The sequence below is a fragment of the Ranitomeya variabilis genome, chromosome 7 (genome assembly GCF_051348905.1).
Source record: "Ranitomeya variabilis isolate aRanVar5 chromosome 7, aRanVar5.hap1, whole genome shotgun sequence".
Taxonomy (NCBI): Eukaryota; Metazoa; Chordata; class Amphibia; order Anura; family Dendrobatidae; genus Ranitomeya; species Ranitomeya variabilis.
The window spans coordinates 146,240,868-146,262,581 of record NC_135238.1 but is presented as its reverse complement, the minus strand read 5'-3'; positions in this window follow the sequence as shown (position 1 = coordinate 146,262,581).

Genomic DNA, 21,714 nt, shown 5'->3' with positions numbered 1-21,714 from the left:
ATAAAAATGGAGCTGTTGTATGAGGTATCAGGATTCCCAACAAAGAAAGATTTCACTGCTCCCTTACCTACCACATCTTAATTGAAACTTCAATTCAAAGATCTAAATGTTGGCCCGGACCCCGATATCTCATGCATGGCCTATGGGTGACTGCTGCTGTGCCACTAGTAAATTTCTACTGTGAGTCAATCTATGTCTAAGTTTAGCTGTTTGGGAAGCTTTTTGTAACCCCTTAAGGTCTTGTGTATATGTATGGCTTTGCCTCCCATTTAATTCAATGGGGTTGGGTTTGTTCGGCTAAGGAAGTTATGGTGTCGGTGCTTTGTACTGATTTTGAGTCTGAGATTGAGGATGATTAATGTTGTGCGTCATCTAAGGTTCCAGTGGACAAATCATTTGTTCCTCTGAGCCTTTGTATTATGGTCTTTGGAAAAAATCATGATTCTCATTCTTGTCCTTCTAGATGTTTGCAGCCTATTGAGTGTTCCCAGTCAACCTTGGAAAGAAGTTTCTATGGATTTTATAACTGATTTGCTCTCGCCTGCTGGTAATAAGGTAATTTTGGTGATTGTTAATAGGTTTTCTAAAATTACACATTTTATTGCCTTACCGTCTTTACCAAATGCAAAGACTTTAGCTCAGATTTTAATTTGTGAGATTGTTAAACTCCACGGTGTTCCTTCTAATGTAGTTTATGAAAGGGGAACTCAATTTATTGCTAAATTCTGGAGGGCATTTTGTTTTTGGTTAGGCATTAAGCTATCCCATTCTTTGGCGTTCCATCCTTAGCCTAATGGGAAAACGAAACGTGTAAAACAGAATCCGGAGAAGTATTTACATTGTTTAGTATTTGAAAATCAGAAAGAGTGGCCCTCTTTTCTTTCTATTGCTTAATTTGCCATTACTAATCGTCGTCATGAACCTACTGGAGTATCATCCTTTTTCTGTGTTTGTGGTCAGCATCCTCAATTTTGTACGTTGCAGGAAGGGCATTTGTCAGGTGTACCTGGGTATCAGTTTGTCTTGTTATTATCTTCTACATGCGAGAGGGTTCAGAAATATTTGCATGGAATAAGTTCCAAACATAAACGTTCGGCTCATTGTAAACATGTGCTTTATCCCGACCGGACCTGTGTATGGGTGATCTGGTGTGGTTGTCTACCAAGAACATAAAAGTTAAAGTACCTTCATTGAAGTTAGGACCCCGGTTAATTGGTTCATATAAAGGTATGGCGATCATTTAACCTGTTGCTTTCCATCTGGCATTAATTTCATAATTAATTTCAGAATTCATATAATAAATTCATAATGTTTTTCACAGATCTGTGTTTACAAAAATTGTAACAACTTGGGTATTGGAACCACTGTGCTGTGATCCGGGGAGAGCCTGAAGAGGCGTGACTAGGTGCCTCACCAAGTCTGACCTCAGTTGCACGGCAGTTGACAATACCGCAATCCAAGGAGCAACAAATGAGACGGAAACAGGTGCTACACCAGGACTGACCACGGGTAGATGACAGCTGACCCACAAGGGACAGGAGGAAGAAATGGCCAGGAAGTGTGCAACAGTTATGACAACAGATGCAGGCACTGGAGGAACACAGGAGCCATGATACAGATGGGTCAGGTAGACAGATGAGCACTGTCAGGTGCGGACTGGACAGGCTGAAGTACAGTTTTTGGTGTAGCCTTTCCTTTTCCTTTGGTGTCTTTGTTTTGCTTCTTTGCCTCACTAGCTTTACACTGTGTTCCTTAGTGTTTATTTTTGTGTTTTCCTGTCTGTCTTGTCTGTGTTTTCTCATACACTTCTGCCCTATCTACCTGGTATGGAGGAGGGGGGCGGGGAGAAAAAGATTAACATTGATTAGGAGCATAGTGAGGAATGAGAAAAAGGCATCCCCACCATCAGGGGTAATCCTGAGGACAGTGATATCCTAGGGTCCCCTAGCCTGAGGAACAGAGTAGGAGGCCATTGTCCCTTGCTATCCCACAGACTCCAAACAACCATCAAATGTAATGTCAGAAACAAAAGTGCTGTGTCTGTGGAATATTTGAATTTTATTATAGGAACATTTGGCAGCAGCATCCGTAGCTAAAGAATCTTTTAAAATATCAATGAAAGTACAACAAAAAAACATGTGGGAATCCAGTCTCAGATTTCATTGTTATTGTCACTTTACAGCTCTTTTTTTGTAGAACCATTTTATGACACCTATATAGGTTCACGGATTCTCCACTGTATAGTTGTTCAAATCTCAAATAGAAATAAATATTATTGTGCTGTCTTTTTTATTTCCAGCTCTTGTTCAATCCAACAATTTCCAATCTACAGAGAATATGTGTAGACGTAAACATGCATCACCAATTTCTCATTGAAATTTATTATTATTATTTATTGTTATAGCACCATTTATTCCATGATGCTTTACATGTGAGGAGGGGTATACATAATAAAAACAAGTACAATACTCTTAAACAATACAAGTCATAACTGGTACAGGAGGAGAGAGGACCCTGCCCGCGAGGGCTCACAATCTACAAGGGATGGATGAGGATACAGTAGGTGAGGATAGAGCTGGTCATGCAGGAGTTTGGTTGATCGGTGGTTACTGCAGGTTGTAGGCTTGTCAGAAGAGATGGGTCCTCAGGCTCTTTTTGAAGGTTTCGATGGTAGGCGAGAGTCTGATGTGTTGTGGTAGAGGGCTCCAGAGTAGGGGTGATACGTGAGAGAAATCTTGTATACGATTGTGGGAAGAGGAGATAAGAGGGGAGTAGAGAAGGAGATCTTGTGAGGATCGGAGGTTGCGTGTAGGTAAGTACCAGGAGACGAGGTCACAGATGTATGGAGGAGACAGGTTGTGGATGGCTTTGTATGTCATGGTTAGGGTTTTGTACTGGAGTCTCTGGGCAATGGGGAGCCAGTGAAGGGATTGACAGAGGGGAGAGGCCGGGGAATAGCGGGGGGACAGGTGGATTAGTCGGGCAGCAGAGTTTAGAATAGATTGGAGGGGTGTGAGAGTGTTAGAGGGGAGGCCACAGAGCAGGAGGTTGCAGTAGTCAAGGTGAGAGATGATGAGGACATGGACTAGGGTTTTTGCAGATTCTTGGTTGAGGAATGGACGGATTCGTGAAATATTTTTGAGTTGGCAGGAAGTGGAAAGGGCTTGGATATGTGGTTTGAAGGAGAGATCAGCGTCAAGGATTACCCTGAGGCAGCGAGCTTGCGGGACTGGGGAGAGTGGGCAGCCATGCACTGTAATGGATAGGTTCGTTGGGGGGGGTCGCGTGAGATGGGGGAAAGAAGATGAATTCTGTTTTGTCCATGTTAAGTTTCAGAAATCTAGCGGAGAAGAAGGATGAAACCGGTTTTTACGTACCGGTAATAGGATTTTACAGAGTCCACGACAGCACCCACAACGAGAGAGGGGATCCGCCCACCTTCCGGACAGGAACCTACAGATTAAAAAGGGCGGTCTCCCCTCGCCCTCCAGTTTGTGTTCCAGAGTACAAGGGATACCGCCAATGAATCAGTACATGACAATATTATCTTAAACACTACTAAATACCACCACCTCTATAGAGTGATCTATAAAGCACACCTTCCAACAGAGTGCAGGAATAAGTAACTAAATACGGGGGGGAATGTATGGGTGCTGTCGTGGACTCTGTAAAATCCTATTACCGGTACGTAAAAACCGGTTTATCTATCGCCACGACAGCACCCACAACGAGAGACTTTCAAAGACTATTAACTGGGAGGGACCACAGCACTAAGCACTGAGCGGCCAAACTGTAAGCTGGAATTAGCAGATAAATCAAGGCGATAGTGTTTATAAAAGGTGGAAGGTGATGACCAAGTTGCCGCCTTACATATCATTTCAATGGGGACATCTGCCTTCTCCGCCCAGGATGATGCCATGGCCCGAGTGGAGTGCGCCCTGATGCCTTCTGGTGGTGTTACTCCCTTGGCAGAGTAGGCCAGACATATCGCTTCTCTAATCCACCTGGCGATAGAGCTTTTCGTGACACCAGAACCTTTTTTCCGATTCTGGAAAGAAATAAACAGAGCCCTACTCTGCCTCCAGCTTTGTGTCCTATTCAGGTATTCTAATATTACCCTCTTAACATCTAGTGTGTGATATTTTTTCTCCTCATCTGAATCTGGATTTTCATAGAAAGAAGGTAAATAAATCTCCTGACTCCTATGAAATTTAGTTGCCACTTTTGGTAAGTATGCAGGATCAGGTTTTAAGACATTCTTATCTTGTAGAATTATCAAGTAGGGAGGATCTACTGACAAAGCCTGTATATCACTGACCCTCCTGGCAGATGTTAACGCTAAGAGTAGGGCTGTTTTTAATGTTAGATTTTTAATCGAAATAGATTCTAAAGGTTCGAAGGGGGGCTCAGTCAACGCCTCCAGCACCAAGTTGAGGTCCCAAGGAGGTACCCTGGCAATATGGATTGGGTTAGAACGCTGACATGCCTTAATAAATCTAGCAACCCATCTGTTACCGGCTATGTCACTGTTGTATAGAGCTGCTAAGGCTGATATATGAACTCTTAGAGTGTTCACTGCTAGACCCAACTCCCAGCCCTTCTGAAGAAATTCTAAAATGGCTGAGATCGGAGCCTTATCTCCCAATGGTTTCTGGTAAAACATAAGGAATCTTTTCCAAATTTTTGAATAGATTTTTGTTGTAACCTCCTTCCTGCTTTTTAATAGGGTAGTTACTAAAGCCTCGGAGAACCCCCTCTCCCTCAGAAGCTCCCTCTCAAGTTCCACGCTGTTAAGTGAAGAGTCTCCAAATCTGGATGACGAAATGGACCTTGAGAGAGGAGATCCGGCCCCACTGGTAACACCCAGGGATCGGTGACAGACATTGCTTTGAGGAGAGAAAACCAAGGCCTCCTGGGCCAGAAGGGGGCGATTAGAATTACTCTGGCTCCTTCCTCCCGGATCTTCCTGAGAACTATCGGAATTAGACACATAGGAGGGAATGCATACGCTAGTCGGAAGTTCCAACGAACACGAAGGGAGTCTACTATGAGAGGTTGATCTGCCCTGTGTAAGGATGCGAACCTCCTGGTCTTCTTGTTCTCCCTCGTAGCAAACAGATCTATTGTCGGTAATCCCCACAGATTGACTATCTGACTGAATATGCGCTGATCTAGGGACCACTCTCCCTGACGAAGGGAATGGTGACTGAGATAGTCTGCTTCTATATTGAGTTTCCCTTCTATGTGAACTGCTGTCAGAGATTGTAAGTGATTCTCGGCCAGAGACAATATCTGTGCTGCAGTGGTCATTAAGGAGCGTGACCTTGTTCCTCCCTGATGATTGATGTAGGACACCACAGTCATATTGTCTGACTGTATCTGAACATGCGAACTCTTCAGGGAAGGTAGCAGGGAAAGAAGAGCCTGGTTGACTGCAGTCAGCTCTCTTAGATTTGAGGAGTTCTGTGACTCTAGACTTGACCAACGCCCCTGGGTTAGAATGTCTCCCATATGGGCTCCCCAACCGAACGGACTGGCATCTGTCGTGACCACATTGTCCGGGGTGATGGTCCAGAGGACTCCTTTTGACAAATTTACTGGATTGAGCCACCATCTGAGATCGTGAAGAGTGGCAGGCGATATACTGAACTTCCTGCTTAGAGCTCCCTGAAGATCTTTCTCTGCTTGAAGCACCTCGTACTGAAGCATTCGGGTGTGAGATTGAGCCCATCTCACCGCCGATATGCATGCCGTCAAAGAACCTAGAAGAGACATTGCGTCTCTTAGACTTAAGTTTGGAGCTTTCCTTACGGCCTTGATCTTCTGAATGATTCTTTGTTTCTTTTCTTCTGGTAGGAAGGATGACTGATTTTCTGAGTCTAAGAGAACTCCTAAGAATGATTGAAGTCTTGTGGGTTCTAGTCTTGACTTTTTCCAGTTGATTATCCACCTGAGACCCTGTAGGGATGATATTATGGCATTTACCCTAGATGTACACTGAGCGATAGAATTTCCAATTATTAAAAAATCATCTAGATAGGGCACCACCAGGGTTTCTCTTTCCCTGACATGGGCCATTGCTTCTGACACAACCTTTGTAAAAATTCTAGGAGCCATGGATAGGCCAAAGGGCATTGCTAAGAACTGGAAATGCTTAATCTGATGGTTTACCCATACAGCCATCCTGAGGAATTGCCGATGATCTCGGTGAACTGGAAGATGGTAATACGCATCTTTTAGATCCAACACTGACATGTAGCACCTAGGAAACAAAAGCTTAGTTGTTGATCTGATGGATTCCATCTTAAAGGCGCGGTACTGAAGATATTCATTCAATCTGCGTAAATTTATAATAGTCCTAAAGGACCCATCAGGCTTAGAGATTAAGAACAGCGGAGAATAAAAGCCAATCTTCTCCTGATCTCTTGGTACTTCTTCAATGACTCGCTTTGTCAGTAATTGTTGAATCTCTAACTCTAAGGCCTGTTGTTGGGCCGGAGTATCCAGTGATGTTATAATAAAACGATCTGGGGGGGTTTTCAAAAATTCTAATTTTAAGCCTGCCCCGACTACCCCCATTATCCAGGCACTAGATGTTATTTTCTGCCATTCTGCTGAAAAGAACTTTAATCTTCCACCTACTGGAAGACCAGCTTTATCTGCGTCTCCGTCTTGAGAAAGATGAAGGGTTTTTATAGTATCCACCTTTCTTTTTCTGATCCGACGACTCCCAGTCACGATTATATCCCTGCTGGTCTGACTGGAACTTCCTGAAGGGCATGCGTCTCCGGAAGGCGTTCCTAAAAGTGGGATTAAATGCTTTAGGAAATCCCTTCTTTCTATCTTCTGCCTTTGCAAGTATGTCATCCAGCACCGGGCCGAACAGGTACTCACCCCTACACGGAATAGAGCACAACTTGGCTTTTGCCTGGGCATCTCCCTTCCAAGTCTTAAGCCAAAGCGCCCGTCTGGCTGCGTTTGAGAGCCCCGCCGATCTTGCAGCTAATTTCAGGGAGTCAATTGAGGCATCTGCCAGATAAGCCGCTCCTTCTCTGACCTGAGACAGGGAGTTTAGCAACTTATCCCTAGGTGTTTTGGCTTTAAGTTGTTCTTCCAACTGTGTCACCCAGACCATGATTGACCTTGCCGTACAGGTGCCTGCGATTGCAGGCTTAAAGGCTCCCGATGATGCTTCCCACACCTTCTTAAGGAGCATGTCAGCCTTTCTGTCTGAGGGATCCTTAAGGAGTCCCACATCCTCTAATGGTAGTGAGGCAGTTTTTGAAGTAGAGGCTACTGCCGCATCCACTTTCGGGATTTTTACCCACTGAGATAAGGTGTCATCCTCCACTGGTGTGACTCTGGCTCCAGAACAAATACCTATGCAGTTCTCTAAATTCTTCCCTCCTTTAATATGACATTCAACACAGGGCCTATAGCATGGGAAAGGCAAGCTTTTAAGTTATGTGATCTTGAATATAGCACTCCTATGCAAATACATAAAGATCATTAAACTTTTGGATTCTTATATTCTTTAAGGTACAAAGATTTTTTTTATAATCGACTTTATACTAATTAAAAGCTGTCCCAACAGTAATTGGAGCGCCCCCACTGCCGCAGGGCCGAGGGGTACCCGGTACCGGGCCTCTGAGTCTCTGTTCTGGGGTTGTCACGGTGGCTAGACCCGGTCCGTGACCCTGCTGGTCAGTGGGAGACGTCCGGTGAAAGAGTAGTGAGTGATGGTGTAGTTGTGAAGGGCCGGTCACAGTAAATAACGAGGACACCAGGTTGCAGTCTCTTTACCTCTTTATTGAAGATCTCTGGGTCCTCAGTCCGGAACCCGGATAACCAGGCTGCGCAAGTCCGGCCGGTCCAATGGCACCTCCAGAGTTCTCGTTGCAGGTGGAAATCTGTGCCTTCCTGCTAGCGCTATGTGTTGCGGTCCTTCCCTGCTGTGCTTACGGAAAGTTCCCACAACTGTTGTGTCTGTTTCTTAAGTTCCTTCACAACTCGATTAGGTGATGTTCTGCTAATCTTCCGTCCCTCCCTGATGTTACGGTTAGGACGGCACCCGTATGACGGGTAGGCTCGGAGCTCTTCCGGGACCCTAGAGTCGCCCCTCTCCACAGGTTGCCCCCTATGTCTTCGTAGGTGATTTAGGTGAGACAGCCCGCCTATGACTGACTGTCCTGCCGTTGGTTTGAAGTATTGCTTGAAGCTAGATTTACAAATACTTCCTCGGCGCTCCGGCCGCTGGTTGTGCGCCTCAGTAGGATGTTGCCTCGGTCTCACAGCACGACTCCTACTGGTATTCTCCTTGTTGCTTTGATCTCGTTTCTCACTCTGCACAATCTATCTCGCTTCTAGTCCTTCCTTGGGCACCGCCGCTATGCTGAGCAGGCACGGTCCCGTGACGTTCTCTCAAGTTGCCAGGCCTCTGTCAGGATCCCACCCCTGACAGGGACCCTACCGAATCTTCCCCTGCAACACCCTCTGCCACAAGGTGTTGCCTGGTTCCAACCCAGTCAGCTTTCTGTTCTAACTTCCTGCCTGACCCCCAGTTTTACCAGTATGTGAGGAGTGGCCTAGTGAATAGAACCCTTAGCTCCCCCTGGTGGCCCGACTGTGAAATGTATTGGTGTCTGTGATACCTGGTCAGATGAACTCCTTCAGTGCCATCAGACGTACCATAGCTCCCCTTAGTGGCGGAGCCACAGTACTGCAACGACCAGGACTCTGGGGCGCTGCACTCCCCCCCGGTTAAATCCAGTACTCCGGGACTGGGAAGAAAACAACAATACAGGTTAGCAAAAAGACATACAATTTTGCAAATGCAATAACGATAAGTAGGCTTGAACAGAGCTTCCCTTTATGGGAGGTGAGGACACTTGAACGTTACAAACATGGTTAAACAGTATAAATTACAGGCTATAAATAACTCCTGTTACCCAACCGGGTATTCTACTTAGTGCAAACTTTTGGATAATAAATTAACATTGCCTTTAAGGACGTACACTTCCTATCCACTAAAGACTTACTTATAAGAACATTATAAAGCTAATTAACTTTTCGCTTTCATTCCCCTTCGTTAAATCTGCAGGACCGCCTGTCCTAACTGCTCCAGGCCTGCTGCCTCTCCTTTCTTTACAGGACCGCCCCTTTCAGCCCGGGCCTACTGCCTTTTCAACTACTATACACAGTACAGAACATAACATTTACTTTCAGCTTGAAATTACTGAGCCATCTCTATATGGCTCCTAGGAGGACTCACCAACCAACCCCATGCGGGTTCACTTTCTGTCCTCATTCTTCTATCAACATTATCGAACATTCCTCACAATCAACTAGTTGGATACATATAACTTTTACATGTAGACATCATCATCACTTTCTTCTTGTCAAGACATTATTGCTATCTGTCTGTCTTAAAGCAATACCGTTTCTTTAAGTGCAACACGTGAACATCCCCTTTAAGAGGGGACCAAGTCTTTATGAGGTAGCACATCTTCTCAAGCTACCAGTCCGTACTCAGCAAAGACTCCGGTGCGGTATCTTCGCAAAGAGTCTCCCTTTAAGTAAAACCAGTAGGGAGCACCTTTAAGAAGGTGCAACTATTTACAAAGAGTTTGTATCATACACTGTTCATGATTGCGGCAGTTCTTGATAACAGGGGAAAAGGTAGAAAAAGCAAACAAAATAATAGGGATCCCGGGTCAACAAAGGGATCCCTTTAAGAGTTAACCCTAGACGGGTTTAGCAGGAAAGACCAGAAAACAAACAGTTTAAGGAACTATTTACACTTTCGTGGTATCAAGGTTTATCCTCATAGTAGGTTGCAAGACATCAGTTGGTAGTGAACACTTCCTGGCCTGGGAAGATCTGTGTTCAACTTCTCATCCGATGCGGTATCAATGTCACTAGTATGCGGTTTTTCAGGTATAATCTGGGTTCGAATGTCAATTTTTGTAGTAAGTTCAGTGGTAGAGATAATGCACTCTGTAGTAGTAGTGCTGGGACTCGTCGGTTCAGAGGTAGTCTTAGTCAGGGCAGCAGGTAGCGCTGCTGCAAGATCAGTCACTGGAACAGAGTCAGTAGCGGTGGCACTAGCAGTCACTGGAGTGGTGTCAATCGTCAGGGCAGGGTCGTTCTTCCTACCTGCTTCAGATGCGGTTCCTCCGGTGCCGGTCTGCTCCGTCTCCGCTGGGGTCTGGAATGCTGGTTGCAGGGCCTTGCGCTGCGGCATTGTCATCTCCATTTGCAGCATCTCGCTTTCCGGCAGGGCCTTGCCTTCTGGCTTTGGAGCGCCGGAACTTCTTTCTTGCTCCGGTCCAGACGAGGCTGCCAACAGACGTCTGGTGAGGCTCCCGATGATGGTCTTCTTCCACCAGGCCTCAGTGCTCAGCTGCGTCTGCAGGAGTTGGTGGATCAGCCCGTCCACTCCGGCCTGCAGGATGTCAGCATCAACTGTGGAGGTCTGGCTGCGGTGCCTCTCCGGGTAGCTGGGGGAGTCCTCGGCTCCGACCCCACGCTCCGGCTCCGGGCGGCTGGCCATGGCGTCCTCCATGTCGCTGACTTCTTCTTCCTGGTCCTTTTCCCGCTCTCTTCTTGGTGGGCGGTTTCGTTTTCGTTGTCTCTGCCAACCATTGAGGATCAGGAGGCGGATCTCGGCTGCTGACGGACACGTCCTCAAGGGGCCGAGATATTTAGACTGGGCGGCCATTGTCTTTCGCGCTCTTCAGCTTGTCCACGCCCACTTCCACGCCCTTCTTCTCCTGCGCTCTCCTTAGCGCTGTAATGGTGGCGGTTTTGGCGGGAACTTCTGGTGGCAACTGGCAACACACAGTCCTTGTAATAAAGCACAGTCCAAGCACGATAAATCACAGTTCCAAGGCACACATGACCTGATTCTTCAGGCTTAAGTAGATCCTGTTCGTGACGCCAAAATGGAGCGCCCCCACTGCCGCAGGGCCGAGGGGTACCCGGTACCGGGCCTCTGAGTCTCTGTTCTGGGGTTGTCACGGTGGCTACACCCGGTCCGTGACCCTGCTGGTCAGTGGGAGACGTCCGGTGAAAGAGTAGTGAGTGATGGTGTAGTTGTGAAGTGCCGGTCGCAGTAAATAACGAGGACACCAGGTTGCAGTCTCTTTACCTCTTTACTGAAGATCTCTGGGTCCTCAGTCCGGAACCCGGATAACCAGGCTGCGCAAGTCCGGCCGGTCCAATGGCACCTCCAGAGTTCTCGTTGCAGGTGGAAATCTGTGCCTTCCTGCTAGCGCTATGTGTTGCGGTCCTTCCCTGCTGTGCTTACGGAAAGTCCCCACAACTGTTGTGTCTGTTTCTTAAGTTCCCTCACAACTCGATTAGGTGATGTTCTGCTAATCTTCCGTCCCTCCCTGATGTTACGGTTAGGACGGCACCCGTATGACGGGTAGGCTCGGAGCTCTTCCGGGACCCTAGAGTCGCCCCTCTCCACAGGTTGCCCCCTATGTCTTCGTAGGTGATTTAGGTGAGACAGCCCGCCTATGACTGACTGTCCTGCTGTTGGTTTGAAGTATTGCTTGAAGCTAGATTTACAAATACTTCCTCGGCGTTCCGGCCGCCGGTTGTGCGCCTCAGTAGGATGTTGCCTCGGTCTCACAGCACGACTCCTACTGGTATTCTCCTTGTTGCTTTGATCTCGTTTCTCACTCAGCACAATCTATCTCGCTTCTAGTCCTCCCTTGGGCACCGCCGCTATGCTGAGCAGGCACGGTCCCGTGACGTTCTCTCAAGTTGCCAGGCCTCTGTCAGGATCCCACCCCTGACAGGGACCCTACCGAATCTTCCCCTGCAACACCCTCTGCCACAAGGTGTTGCCTGGTTCCAACCCAGTCAGCTTTCTGTTCTAACTTCCTGCCTGACCCCCAGTTTTACCAGTATGTGAGGAGTGGCCTAGTGAATAGAACCCTTAGCTCCCCCTGGTGGCCCGACTGTGAAATGTATTGGTGTCTGTGATACCTGGTCAGATGAACTCCTTCAGTGCCATCAGACGTACCATAGCTCCCCTTAGTGGCGGAGCCACAGTACTGCAACGACCAGGACTCTGGGGCGCTGCATAATGATGCATGAAGAACTTGCTATATCTCTTACAGATTTCTTACATCCTGTTTGATGATATTATCATTTATAGACATGTAAGGGCTTATTCAGATGTCTGTGCACAGACTGGCCGTGGTCTCCCCACCCAAACATGACAGCTTCATAGAAACATAAACATCTGTTACGCTTGGGTCAGAAGAGTCATGACCAGTCCATGCATTAGTGGTCAGTGCATGGACCGAATGGCATGGACATCTGAATGAGCCTTAAGAGGTAATTATGGAGTTATCCTTGAAGAATAGTCAGGACATATACAAATCAATAGTAGTTGTAGCTACATGAGGTCAAGGTTGACAGGCCATGATGATCACAGATTAGCTTCACCTTGCAATATGTAGCAGACCTGCTGCACCTTCACCCTACAGAAGAGGGCTTCTTCTTTAAAATATTGAACTGGTACATATCTAAGTATATACCGGTACGCGCTGGGCAATAGCAGAAAATGAGCAGTGGTGGAAAAGTCCACTTCAAAGGTATAAAGTGCTAAGACTGAAAAAAGGGGGGATCATGAGTCTAATGTCCTCGTATTTCTAATGTCCACCGTAGATAAGTATCCTGTTGTGAATTAGACTTTTTGGCTCCCTCTTGTGGTCACTAGTGGTATGGCACTTGGATTGTCTTTCCCCAGCTTGGTACCCACCTGCTTCGTTAGTCCAGGGGTGTTGCTATTTAAACTTCCTGGATTCTCAGTCTGGTGCCTGGCATCGTTGTAATCAGTTCCTTTCTGTTTGCTCCTGTCTGCTGGTCCTGGTTCTTTGCAAAATAAGCTAAGTCCTGTTTCCTTATTTTTTGGTTATTTGCATTGTTGTTATTTTTGTCCAGCATGTACTAAATGTGATTCCTGATATTGCTGGTAGCTCTAGGGGGCTGATATTCTCCCCCCGTGCCGTTAGACGGTTCGGGGGTTCTTGAATATTCAGCGTGGAAATTTTGATAGGGTTTTTGCTGACCGTATAAGTCATCTTCCTATATTCTGCTATTAGTCAGTGGGCCTCTGTTATGACCCCAATGGCAGGGGGTCTCAGAGATTATAGCAAAGTCTGCAAACATAAAACCCAGCTCATAGGGCAGTGGTAACTGGGCTGACCATATACCTAATCCTAGCACACAAATAGCAGTAGCCGGGGAACGTACCTACGTTGATTCTAGACGTCTCGCGCCAGCCGGAGAACTAACTAACCCTAGCAGGGAAAAGATAGACCTTTCTTGCCTCCAGAGAAAAGACCCCAAAAAGTTGGATACAAGCCCCCAACAAATAATAACGGTGAGGTAAGAAGAAAAGACAAACGCAAGAAATGAACTAGGTTTTAGCAAAGAGAGGCCCACTAACTAATAGCAGAATATAGGAAGATGACTTATATGGTCAGCAAAAACCCTATCAAAATTTCCACGCGGAATATTCAAGAACCCCCGAACCGTCTAACGGCACGGGGGGAGAATATCCGCCCCCTAGAGCTTCCAGCAATATCAGGAATCACATTTAGTATAAGCTGGACAAAAATAACAGCAATACAAATAACCAAAAAATAAGAAAGCAGGACTTAGCTTATTTTGCAAAGAACCAGGACCAGCAGACAGGAGCAAACAGAAAGGATCTGATTACAACGATGCCAGGCACCAGACTGAAAAGCCAGGAAGTTCAAATAGCAACACCCCTGGACTAACGAGGCCAGGTGGGTACCAAGCTGGGGAAGGAAAATCAAAGTGTCATGTCACGAGTGACCACAAGAGGGAGCCAAAAAGTCTAATTCACAACAGGCCTCTCTTTGCTAAAACCTAGTTCATCCTTGTGTTTGTCTTTTCTTCTTACCTCACCGTTATTATTTGTTGGGGGCTTGTATCCAACTTTTGGGGTCTTTTCTCTGGAGGCAAGAGAGGTCTATCTTTTCCCTGATAGGGTTAGTTAGTTCTCCGGCTGGCGCGAGACGTCTAGAATCAACGTAGGTACGTTCCCCGGCTACTGCTATTTGTTGTGCTAGGATCAGGTATACGGTCAGCCTAGTTACCACTGCCCTATGAGCTGGTTTTTTGTGTTTGCAGATTTGGTTATAACCTCTGAGACCCTCTGCCATTGGGGTCATAACAGTATCCCCTGCAATATGTACGGGAAAATAGAAGAGTAGACCAATGTTCCTACCTTCAGTAGAAGTCGTCCCGATTCTAAGAGCGGTCACAATACCGCTATTGTGCTGAAGATGTATCCGGGTGATAAAACGTTATCCAACCAGGTGGCTGCCTCGGCCGGTGGCAGCCCCCCAAAAAAACCTGACCTCCGATAGAGAGCGGGATCCTACGAAACCGGTGCCGCGTGTAGTGTCAGCGGTAAATCCGGATGGTGCGCAGGACCTTCGTGACGTGAAGATCACGTGACCGCTGACGGAGGTGTGTACGGTGTGCAGTGAAGATCAAGAAAATCCAACGCGTCTCCGAAAGGAGGAAGGAGACAGGCGTCTCCGAAACGCGTTGGATTTTCCTGCGCACCATCCGGATTTACCGCTGACACTACACGCGGCACCGGTTTCGTAGGATCCCGCTCTCTATCGGAGGTCAGTTTTTTGGGGGGGGCTGCCACCGGCTGGGGCAGCCACCTGGTTGGATAACGTTTTATCACCCGGTTACATCTTCAGCACAATAGCGGTGTTGTGACCGCTCTTAGAATCGGGACGACTTCTACTGAAGGTAGGAACATTGGTCTACTCTTCTATTTTCCCGTACATATTGCAGGGGATACTTATCTACGGTGGACATTAGAAATACGAGGACATTAGACTCATGATCCCCCCCTTTTTTCAGTCTTAGCGCTTTATACCTTTGAAGTGGACTTTTCCACCACTGCTCATTTTCTGCTATTGCCCAGCGCGTACCGGTATATACTTAGATATGTACCAGTTCAATATTTTATAGATTTTTACAAACAGTGTGTGGGAGTTTGCTGGTGTCGCTGCGGGGCCTAATAGCTTGGTGATACTTGGCGCCACCATATTTGAGACATTATTTAGGGCTTCTACTTTATCTGCACTTTCACTTACAGTAATCCCAGATCTTGTCCCACCACCACCAGTCAGATGGCTCACTTGCTTACAGGACCGGAACACATTAAATCCTCATGGTAGCCTGTCTCTCACAATGTATATGCATTTTGTTCACTTTCAGGACCAAAACAGGTCAACTGTAACCTTATCATAGCTTTCCAGAGAGCTGAAGGTCTCACACAGCCAACACAACTATAAGCGTTGGCTCCACTCATGGACTGAGATCTTGCAGAGCACACACTATTAAGCACTTACAAAATCATGCCATTCTGCATCTTCTCATATTCTTAGTCTCTGTCGGAACATTAGTTGACAGCTTTATTCAGGCACCCAATCAATTTTTTTGGCCTCAAGGCTTTTGACAGTCTCAGATTGGATAAACTGAGATCAAAGAAAGGGATTCCAGGTACTCAATGTAGTCTGGCAAACACTGCCATATAAAGATTCCCTGTGCCCCTTTCCAACAGTGCAGCAGTGCTGAATTTGATCCATTGTGCACCACAACCCACCAGTTCATCAAACCTCAGCACTAACGGGGCCCAGACAGTGCAAGACAAAGCACAAAGTAACCCAAAATGCACATCATAACACAAGGGCATGCAGCACTCGCTACAGACTTCTCTCAGGCTACCTTTTGTCAGGACCCTTTTTTAAAGAGGTTCTCTGGGAATAAGCAATTGATGACATAATCCTAGGATAGGTCAACAATATGTGATTGATATGAGTTTGAAATCTGCTCCATTAGCGACAGGATGCAAGCAATGTATAGAGGGTAACTCAGTAGCCAAGTGCATTTTTTACTGGCCGCTGCCGTCTGTAGTCACTCAATTTCTCGAGTACTCAGTCACTCACAGACGTTGATCTTATATTAGCCTGCCATCACACATTGAGTCTTTGGTGCAGTTTTGATGCTATTTCTGGAACCAAGGAGTGAATCTATAAAAGATCAGACTAATATATTTTCTTCCTGTTGGAATTAATTTTGACATTGGCTTTAAAAACTGTACCAGAAATGGATTAAAAAATTGTATGTTTGATTCAACTCTAACAATGGGTTAAAGATATTGCTGCAGGAAAAACTGCAGCAAAACTGACTTGTTTTTGCTGCAATTTTAGAAAACCATGGCCATTAGAATAAAAAGCACATGTACACGTCACATGTGAAGCCGCCCTTTACTGGAGTTTCTCCTCCTTGTACAATGAATGATTTTGATAATATTATACTAGATGATTCCTCGTAACGCAATGTCCTCATGTAATATTGCATTCCTTCCGATTCAGAGTTTCAGACGTATTTCTCCTTGAAACATGAAAGCATATGTTCTGATCTTTAGTCACATTATTGGTGGTTTAGTGTTCCGTGTACATAATGCCAGTGGACCAAGATGTGTTCTTGATATAATGCAGAATGTGTTAAATAATGAATGGTGTACTTGAGAATAAAGGTGTTTTTTTTCGGCACATCCAGCCAGATCCATTCACTTTTGAATGATTTTCATGGGTCATACCAATGAGATTGTGATTTAAGTAAGAATAGAATCTCCTGTAGATATGGAGGCAAAAATATTATAAACTGTATTCTGCCTTTTCTTACTTACTGTATATCTGTTTCTGGGAAACATGGCGGCGTAAGGTGGCGATTACTGCTCGGACATAATGATAGGCAAAACATTTGCCTCTTAGACAAGAATATACTACGTAAAGGCTGAAAAGCATTTCAATAAATTTAGGGAGGACAACAAGAGATTTAAGGAATTAAGCACACAAACAATAAAAATGATCTAAAATGCAGTAATGCTACTTAGTTACCCAAAACGTGGACATTGGGAAGGGCATCCGGGACAAGTCTTGCAGTCTGGTCCTATATAACTTGGATCGCAGCTACATCTGTTGCATTCACACTTCCCGCGGCCGCTACATATCACTCCATTTTTCATGCAGTTAACTGTAGATTTTTTGCACTGACATCCAGGCCCATCAAAACCATCAAAGCAAGAGCAAATACCACAGTTACAGGTTCCTATAAAATAAAAGGAAACCAGTACAATGTAAACCGATTGTTTTACCTCTAGGCTTTCTTGTCTTATTCGGACTGGGGTGAAAATGTGAATTCTGTAGGCGACATTGTAAGTTTGAGTTGCGTGACCCGAAAGACAGGAGCATCTCTTTCAGATCATTTTTAAGAGATCAATGTTACATTTTATTTATTTTACTCACTTATTTAGCATATAAACTAAAACACCCAACACATGTATTCAATATTTTCATCCAGTAAAGTGCAAAAAATTGAATCTAGTAAGGATATTTCCAGAAAATTGTTTGTTTTTGGTGCATACAGAAGGTGTGCAGGTGTCCTGGTCCTCCTTGTAGTTTCTCAGCATGTAGGAGTTTCTCCTGTGTACTTACAGCAATGTTCGTTTATCTTTGGGGTGTGGGAAGTAACTGGAGTACCTGAAGGAAACCCACACAAACACAGGGAGAACATACAATCTCCCTGCAGATGTTGTCCTTGATGAGATTTGAGTTCAGCACCACATCGTTGCAAAGCAACAGTGCTAACCACTGAGCCACCATGATGTTCATAAAACTGATTATTTTATGTCACCTTGTAATATGGGTCAAGGCTTCTTTGCTATGGGGCTCCGAAGTCTTGGCTCTTGCTACATAGTCTAATTTGCTAAACAAATACAATTTGTTAGAATGCAGGGCATGACCAGAAGTCAGGCGAGCCCCACACATTTGTGTGAGCTCTGGGCCCATCCACTTTAACACCATCAATTCGGAGGAAATAAAGGCCGTCCAGCTCCCAGACTGCCTAACCCCGCTCTGCTCTGCTACCTGAACCCTTCTGAGCCTGTTTCTTCTGCCCTGCGACGCTGCTGACACCGAGGCCTAACTGAAGCCAGAGTCTCTCCTACACAGTACTGGTGGCGTTGTTCTATCCCTCCTCCTCCAGTGCTGGGACAGTTCCGACTGGCGGCCCGAGGCTCCAGAGGTGAGAGATTCCCACGCTTCTCTGCGAGGGGATTTCCCACAACTTTGTTGTCTGGTTGGATGGGCGTTCACACTGACATACATCGAGGCCTGCTCCTGACGAGTCCCCCTCTGTGTGTTGAAACTACTGGGGGGGGGGAACCCACTATTTGAAATGGCTGCCCTCCGGTCGTATTAACAGCCCTGCGGGGCCTCTGACTGCATTACCTCCACAGTGTCTTGTGCTCAGTTAACATGCAATAGGAGACTACTGCAATAAGAGACTACTACAGTGGAGTCCCAACAGCCTACCAATTAAATTTCCCGAGGCTTGAAGACATATATATTTTGGATTTGCTAAGCACAATTCAGCATTGCTAGTGTTAATCCTATATTTGACTCATTTAACCAGTGCTGAGATGTAGTTACTAGATTATCCAACAATTCATAACCGCCCTCATGTTGAAATCATGCAGGACCGCTTCAGCAAATCCTTGGCTCAGGAATCAACCTCTTGCAGATCAATATGTCCTCAGGACCACACTCTCCAGCTGAATCATCTGGTTCCTCTTTACCAGATGGTGTTGACTCGGAAATGATTCCACCGTCTATAACCAGGGTTCTGTAAACTCCTGCCTTGGACCATACTACAGTACTATCACAGTTCCAGTCTGTCCTGCTTTCACGGCTCTGTTCTTGGGTGTCCCAGGACCAGGGGCTTCTTCCCTGTCCCTAACGCTAGGGGCACCCTAGCTCGCCCTGCTCCCCAGATTACTTCTGATGGTGAATATGCTGGTGCCACATACCTTGCCTTAGCTCCTGAATCCACCCTCAATCTGTACCCTGTACACAAGGAAGAGGGGAGTAGTAGTGTATCGTAATACATCGCCCAGACTAACAATGTAATACAAACAGGGATAAAGGAAAATACCAAACATACAAATATACTCACACATATCACAGGGGAATGCACTGAGGAGTGGAGGATGGGGTTAAACCAAAGTAAGAGAGAAAAGGGAATTATCACACACACAAAAACTAGCAATGTTCACAGATAAATCCACCAAACGCCTTCTTCCACAATAACCAACAACAACCTCCAGCCATGCAGCATAAACTATCTCTGACAATATGTGCCAGCCAGGACCAAGATTATATAGGAGGTGGGAGTGGCTAATAGTGCACAGCTGAGAGCCTTAATGCTCAAGGAGTGCTCAACTGAGCAGATTAACTCCTGCACTGCTAAAATAAATTTACAAAATTTAATATGAAGGTGAAGTGTTTCTAATCAGTGCAGGAGTAGGAGCAATCAGACGCTGCGGTTTTCTGGCTCCTCTCTGTCGCGGTAAAACCGTGACACCTGCACTCTGAGCTGTCCAAAATGTAGTTAGATAAACTAACTAAAAAAACTTTCCAAAGAAGTCAGAGAACTAGGATCTCGCACCTCTAATCTTGAAGACAAGATGGATTCTACATGTCATGCACAGTGTGGAAAGAGTAAGTGCAACACGAAAGGATGAGGGGAAGGAAGCCCAGGCACTAGGGAAAGGGTGAATGGAGACCCCCAGGGAGATCTGATAACACTACCTGCCCTACTGTCGCTAAATTGGTTCCTCAACAATCGCCTAGTAGGAAACCCAAGCCCAGTATCTCCCTAGAGCTAGGCCCTGGATAAGAAGAGGACGAGCAATGGTCAATCCCCACTGTAAACTAAAGACAAAAAGGTAGACAGACAAGGGGAATGAACTTAGCTTGAACAGACTCAGAGCGGCAACACCAAACGTCTTCAAACAACTCCAGAGTGGAAGTTAGCCGACTGCTATAGCTTCAAACCTTCACAAGGGAAAAATGTGAATATCACCAGCAACACTCTTCAGCAGACTGGGGATTTTTTTAAACTCCCAGGTCCATGTGTGTCAACTAGAGCTGGAGGGAAGTTACCGCTGGGTCCAAGACACAGAAGGTTTAAGGAGGTGTCTGTAATGCCAAACACAGAGACCTTCTGCAGCCAGATGCAGAGTGACAGTCTGTTGCATCTGACACATCTGTGACATCACCACTACAGACCTCATTACCCTCAACAATAAACTGGAATATTTTAAAAACCGCACTAGCAGAACTAATATTAATATCTGAGGCCTGCCCGAGACAATTACAGTCCTCCAATCTACTGCTACAGCCCTATTTCAGGAACTCCAACCTGGAATCACCATCGAATGACTAGAAATGGACCGCATACACAGAGTTCTGAGTAAACGTAAACCTGATGGTCCACCTCACAACATTATTCTTAAACATTACATTTACAAAACAAAAGAACAACTATTACTAGTGGCATGGAATTTCTCACCTCAGAAGTTCTAAGATCACTCCTACGAACTTCTTCGAGACTTGGCCCTCATCATAGATGAGATGCTCTACAAGTGATTGCAGGTTACTTACCTGTTAAAACTAACGCAGTCCATCCCAACCCCTTTCAAGAACCCCAGTATAGTACTATAAATTTGATTGCATTGTTATTGCACACTGAGCTCAGCCATCTACATTACCTGTCACGGCCCTACTGCCACCCATTTATGTCGCTTCCCTTCGTTCAGATGTTCTACCTAGCCCAAACTTCAACCCTCTTACACTTGCCCGAGAGGACGTATAACAACTTATCGTTCCCAAATTGGACTTCCAATACCTATCATAGAGCTCAGATGGAGCCTTTGTATGCGACCCAAATATCTTCAGCACGATGCCACTAACCATCCTATTACACAATGTGCCAGCCTTAACTCCACGCACAAATGTACTAAAGCTTTCCTCTACTATAGATCTTTACACGCAGATGTGCCTTCAAGAGACACATTTCTCTAAAACATCATACCCAATGTTCATATCCCCCACTCTAACCCACTTTTCTACACCGCCAGTTCTTCTGTGGCACCCCAGGAGTTCGGGTACCACAGTGATGCTGCCTTCCTCTTAGGGAGAGTAGTGTCATGCCTGGAGACAAGTGGGATCCCTTTGGCAGGTAAATCTTACACACAACATATTCTAACTCCAGGCCAGAAGGGGGAGCTCAAAACCCTGTTTTAGGGGAACTTTCCTCATATCCATCCTGGTCTGGAGGAGGAGTTAGTTCAGTCTGGAGCAGACAGTGAAGAGAGAGGAGTGATTAGGAGCTCAAGGAGGCAGCAATTGGGCCTCCTGTGAGCCAGAGCACAGAAACCGGGCACCGGGAGCCCGAGAGTGTGGATAACTGCAAGGTCCACAGTAGAACCAGAGGGCGTAGGACTGTGTGTTGATTGCCTATACCATACCTCAGATACAGCAGCAGATAGAGCCTGAAGTTACCATGTCAGAGACCCCCAAGAGAACAGCTCAAGCTGCCTGCCATGCAGGTACTGTCCCAGGACAGAAGAGAGAAAGGGGTACCCTGCCAGCGAACTACAGGTAGCAAAGGACCAGAAAACCAGCACATAGAGGAAGGCTCCCAACCTGACCTGCCAAGGGAGATTACTACTTGTTTTCAGGCTGCCTGGACTCCTTCTGCACCTGTTGCCGGTACGACGGACTGAGGCCA